Source organism: Triticum dicoccoides, chromosome 6A (assembly GCF_002162155.2).
Source record: "Triticum dicoccoides isolate Atlit2015 ecotype Zavitan chromosome 6A, WEW_v2.0, whole genome shotgun sequence".
Lineage (NCBI taxonomy): Eukaryota > Viridiplantae > Streptophyta > Magnoliopsida > Poales > Poaceae > Triticum > Triticum dicoccoides.
In genome coordinates this window covers 363,454,624-363,460,767 of record NC_041390.1, presented here as the reverse complement: position 1 = coordinate 363,460,767, position 6,144 = coordinate 363,454,624, and the positions used below count along the sequence as shown (strand labels likewise).

Here is a 6,144-nt window from a genome sequence, read left to right as displayed (position 1 = left end):
TGCAATGATCTAACATAGTAAAGATATAAAAAGGGACAATCCATGAAAAATATCATGCTAGCTATCTTACGATCATGCAAAGCAATATGACAATGAACGCTCAAGTCATGTATATGATGATGATGGAAGTTGCATGTCAATATATCTCGGAATGTCTATGGAAATGCCATAATAGGTACGTATGGTGGCTGTTTTGAGGAAGATATAAGGAGGGTTTATGCACCGACGAAAGTTGCACAATACTAGAGAGGCTAGCAATGGTGGAAGGGTGAGAGTGCGTATAATCCATGGACTCGACATTAGTCATAAAGAACTCATATACTCATTGTGAAAGTTTTATTAGCCCTCGAAGCAAAGTACTACTCGCATGCCCCTAGAGGGGGGAGGTTGGTAGGAGTTAACCATCGCACACCCCCGATTCAAACAACATAGAAAGATTTCAATCAAGGATAAATTATGCTCCGACCTCACTGCTATTGTGAGCGGCCACTACTTTACATGCGTGAGGATTTACTTGCGTAAAGACTTACTTCCCTTAACACCATTATTAATAATCAATTTTAATTCTTCTACTAGCATGCCCCATATTACCACCTCAATGTCGCGAAACTATTGCAAGGAATCAAACATATCATACTCAGCAATCTACAAGTTTTATGTAGGATTTTATGACTAACCATGTAAATGACCAATTCCTCTTGACTCTCTAAATAGATATAAGTGAAGCAAGAGAGTTTAATTCTTTCTATAAAAGATCACGCTCTAATAGATATAAGTGAAAGAAAAGAGCATTGCACAAATGACGGTTTTCCTATGTAGAGTAACACGCAAGCCAAACTTTAGATGATATAAGTGAAGCACATGACGCATTCTATAAAACCATACTCACAAGATATAAGTGAAGTGCAAAGAGCATTCTGTAAATCAACCAAGGACTATCCCATACCAGCATAGTGCATAAAAGAAAAAGGAAAAATAAACACAAAAGACGCTCCAAGAATTTACGCATATCATGTGAATAGAACAAAACAAAAACAAGACATACCGATAATTGTTGAACAAAGATGGGATGCCTTCCGAGGCATCCCCAAGCTTAGATGCTTGAGTCTCTTTGAATATTCACTTGGGGTGTCTTGGGCACACCCAAGCTTCAGCTCTTGCATCTCCTCATTCTTCTCATATCAATACCTCCTCGATCTTCGAACACTTCGTCCACACAAAACTTAACCGAACTTTTCATTAGCAGGGTTAGTACATAAAACATCAAATCCCATCATGTAACGTGATACGTCTCCGACGTATATCTAATTTATTAAGTATTCATGCCATGTTTACAACAATTATATATGGTTTTGGTATGATTTAAATGGAACTAACCCGGATTGACGTTGTTTTCAGCAGAACTACCGGGGTGTTGTTTTTTGTGCAGAAATAAAAGTTCTCCAAATGCAGCGAAATTTTTTGACGATTTTTTTGAAACAAAAGAGGCACTAGAAGCTTTGTGGAAGGGCCAGAAGAGCCATGAGGTGGGCACAACCCACCAGGGCATGCCTGGAGCCCAACCTGTGTGTAGGTGTATTGTGCTCAACTCGAGGCCCATCTTCGCGTGAAACCGACGCCCAAAAATTCTATAAATATAGAAACCCCTAGAAATAACCCTAGATCAATAGTTCCGCTGCCGCAAGCCTCTATAGCCACTAAAAACCAATCTAGACCTTATTCGGGCATCCTGCCGGAGGGGGAAATCATCACCGGTGGCCATCTTCATCATTCCGGCGGCCATCATGATGAGGAGGGAGTAGTCCATCTTCGGGGCCGAGGGTTTGTACCAGTAGTCATGTGTTTAATCTCTCTCTCTCTCTTATGTTCTTGAGATGGCGCGATCTTGATGTATCGCGAGTTTTGTTAATATAGTTGGATCATGTGGTGTTTTCTTCTCTCTATCTTGTTGTGATGAATTGAGTTTTTCCTTTGAGATTTCATTTTTATCGGATTGAATACTTTTATAGATTCGAGAGCACTTGATGTATGTCTTGCTATGAATACCCGTGGTTATAATGGGGTATCATATTGATTCACTTGATATGTGTTTTGCCACTCAACTCGCGGATTTCTGAGGTGAAATTGGGGTAATCTATGCATAAGGGTTGATGCACGTTCTTGTCTTTGTTTCTCCGGTAGAAATGTCGGGGCACTCTTTGAGGTTCTTTGTGTTGGATTGAGTATTATGAATTTGAAATTGTTTGATGCATTATTAATTAAGGACAGTAAAACTGAACCTAAACTGAGCTCTCTCAATGATTAGCGTTTTCGGTCGTCCGTTTTCGTGATGCAGTCGTTTCTGGCCGTCAGATTTTGTGTGCAAAATGATCTGTCCCGCAATCTAGGTAATATAGCCCAGCTGCCCCGTGGGCTGCTGCTCCAGAGGCCGAAACAAAGGCCTCCGGTAAACTGGGCCTACGCAGCCCATTTATCTCACGAGTCGAGAGCGTCGCTGCGGTCATAAAAAAACTCTTTGGTCGACCGAAGCGCTCGATGAAGAAGAGTAGGGGATGCGTGCGACCTGGGAAGGATAAGCGGTGCGCATGGATCGATCCGACACCAGGCTCCCGTGGGAGGAGATCATCCTCAGGCATGGGATGTGGGTACAGCCGATGCGCCCGAGAGGATGAAGGCGAGAGGCGCGCGATGGGGACTCGGCGGATGCGATGCGTGTGAGGGGATTTAGCAGAGGTGCGAGATGCGTGTGAATCAGGGGTCGGTCGATCCCTCTCTTTCATGGTGGCCTACCTCATCTCATCGCTCGACTTCCATGTCCCTGGCTTCAAAGAGATCTCGGATTCGATCTACTCTTCCAGGGTACTCAATTGTGTGATCCAGTGCTGCTCCCCGTGCGATGGCTCCATGGCGATCCTGTTATTCCTCTAGGTTTGCTCTCTATCTTCCTCTGCTTCATGTCTCTAATGCTCTCGTTAATGATTCACTACGGAATGGTTCAGTTCTAGGAATGGGAGATATGAAGGAATTGAAAATCTGACGGTCCACTTCTGGGCATTAGAAGGACACACGCATGAGTTTTGCTGCTGATGGTAGAGAGGAGATCAACTGCAAGGGGGGCGAGGGAAAATCAGGGTCTGAAACTGAGGTTATTCCAGGTATGTCTTTTCCCCTTCTCAACTCCATCTCAATCCCCATCAATCTTCCTCTAATTTTTTGTTTGTTACTATTCAGGTTAAATCGGTTTACAACTAGGCATAAATCTTCCCGAGAACTCATATTATACAGATGCAAAATCATCAGTTACTGTTAAGCTGTAAAATTCCTATATTTAGGTGATGGCACTGTCCGGGAGTTCTTTCAGATTTTGCTTCTATCATGTCTAGTTAAGATTTTGTCTCATTCTCGGGGTCAGACCCTGCTCCAGCTGCTTGCTTGTCCACGAGCACACAGCGGACTGGGCGCGCATTGGCACAAAGAGTTGGATGCGTGACGAGTGTATTGTCTAGGAGACAACCAGCTTGAGGCGAGAGGCTGGAGGCCACGCACAGCGACACTATGTGTCCGAGACGTGTGAGGAGGCGCCGAAGGAGGGGTTGCGCGTCTACCAACGAGCTACACTGCAAAAAGTAGTCCCTGAGCACCTACACAGTGAGCGGGCCGGTGGGATGAGGATCAGGAGGCATACATCCATGGTGATTTCATTGCTTCGCTTTGCTCTGCTCTGCTCCTTCTTGTCAGTTGATCTTAATTAGCTATGCATTATCTAAGATTTTCAGTAACTGGTGTGTTAATCCAATTTCTAGGGTCTCAACGCAAGTTTCATCTGACCACTCAATCTGTTCTTTTGTTATAGTGACAAATCTACTGTGAAAAACATATACTGAAGTTGGTTCATATACTTTATTGCAAGGTGTGCTGGTGTGGATTACCATACTGAATGCTATGTAAGTTTTGTTCCTCCATTTTTTAAATTTCCTATTTAAATTAAGAGTTTTACCAATCACTATTAGTTGGCATAGTCCATTTTAGTCGGTGACATGTCATACAAGAATCAAGAAATGTGGTGATCTTACTATGCACTTTGAAGTCCATTACTGAACATTAACTGAAGTTTATGTACATGGTAACGATAAGGTTGGTTCTTCATATTTTTGCTTTTATCTGATCAAGATGACTAATTGACTTCATTAGTTTAGTTTGAAATGTTATATGATGCAAGGTTTGGGACTCGAACAGTTGCTGGTCTATTAATTCTTTTTCAAAAGGTTAGTTATGTTTGTCCCTACATATATGATAGTTATATTTATCAGATCACGATTGGTTAATTATGTCTTCTTGGTTTAAAGATTAACCATGGTTTGGGTTTCCGCGAGTGCTGACCTGATATTTCGGTATTTTTTTTCAAAATGTTGACCTGGTTTTAGAATCATGTTTAATGAAGTTTATAATGTTATCGTAATTATACTTGCCATGCCATCTAATTTGTTTCAGAAACTAAATAGTATTCTTTATTTAACAGTTGTTTGCACATATCTGTAATCTCGATGCTAAAACTCCATTCCAACTTTCAGACATTTTGAATTTGTGACCATTTGTCAAGCACTATGTTTCTACCTGTACAGAGACAAGGAAGTTTATGGAAGCAGAGATAATCACGATGACCGAGGCATATATTTCCTAAGTAATCTTGCTCTGAATTGATGTGTCTATCTATTTAATATTTGCACTGATTTTCTTTTGCAAAATTTAATCAGTGAATTTCAAGGAACACTAAATGTATTTTCTGAAGCTTTTGTACCTGTCCAACATGTTTCGACACCATACAGCTGCCAGAGAATGAAAATACTTGCAATGTTTTGTATTTGCCCAGCATCATAGTATTGTAGAACATTGAAGTATTTTCTGAAGATTTTTCACCTCTCCAACATGTCGCAACACCATATATATAGCCGTGAGAGCATGAAAATATTTGCAGTGTTTTATATTTGTCCCAGATCATTGGTATTGCAGATCCATATAAATGGTCCAGTGCGCATGAACGATGTAAATTGTTGTAGGTTACACATCCGCTCAATCAAGCATTCTTTTTGCATTTACAAGAAATTATATACATCAGGATCCTGAATCTCCTTTTTTTTTGAGAATCTCGCAAAGCTTTATTACTGAATCATAATGTTCATAGGTACAAAAATAAGATCACCGGGTTGTCCTAGCCAAGTGTGTCGGCCAAACCCTAAAGATAAAGCATGCTTTGCGAGATTATGGGCCTTCGTATTGGAGGTCCTATACTCATGAGTAAACGAACATGAAATAAAGGTAGTTGCTCTAGCCTTGATTTCTTCAACAATGGCTCCGAAGTCTGCAGCGCTTCCTTGCCTGATTGCATCTACCACCACCTTACAATCTGAGGCCACCAGTAGTTGGTTGATATAGAGATCTTCTGAAAGCGCTAATGCCTCCCGAACAGCTAGTGCTTCTAGCACCTGGGGGTTGCGCAGTCCATTGAAAACCAGCTAGTGCTTCTAGCACCTGGGGGTTGCGCAGTCCATTGAAAACCAGCTAGTGCTTCTAGCACCTGGGGGTTGCGCAGTCCCTTGAAAACGAGAGCTGACGCTCCCATGAACACACCCCTTTCGTCCTTGCAAACCACACCAACTGCGCCAAACGTGCCCGAGCGTGATACGACCGCGTCCCCATTGAGCTTTTAATGATCGGTTGGTGGCGGAATCCACGTATGATCTTGTGGCACCGCTATCCCATGTGCTTTCTCCTTCAGAAACTCCATATCTGATAAGTAGGCTTTGATAAAGTTGTCAGTGGCAAATGGAGTCTGGTATATATCTTCATGTATAGCTTTCCGCCGTGCACTCCAAATAGCCCATAGAGTAACAATCATCAACTGAAATTGCTCAGGTGGGAGAGACTCATTCATAGCAAAGAGCCATAACCGTGCGTCGGGCTCCGAAGTTGCCAGCATGTGCTCGACCATCTCGGCTTCTGAAAGTGCCCATACACATCTAGACGCATTACACTCCAGCAAAGAATGTCGCCAGCTATCCTGCCCACCATAGAGGGAGCAAGCACTTGTAGTGGCCATATGACGATGGTTTAGGACATCTCCCGTAGGAAGTGAGTGTTGCGCCA

At 42.4% G+C, this 6,144-nt stretch overlaps 1 long non-coding RNA gene across 2 annotated transcripts; it reads left to right on the top strand.

Annotated features, from left to right (window-relative positions):
- Window positions 1-2,537: 2,537 nt before the first annotated feature.
- On the top strand, window positions 2,538-4,980 carry LOC119316922. Of its 2 annotated transcripts, XR_005153409.1 has the most exons (4): window positions 2,538-2,928; window positions 3,000-3,155; window positions 3,232-3,692; window positions 3,854-4,980. It is a non-coding gene; the product is annotated as an uncharacterized LOC119316922 (long non-coding RNA). The 2 variants fall into 2 exon arrangements; XR_005153408.1 differs by having other exon boundaries at window positions 3,232-4,980.
- Window positions 4,981-6,144: the final 1,164 nt, after the last annotated feature.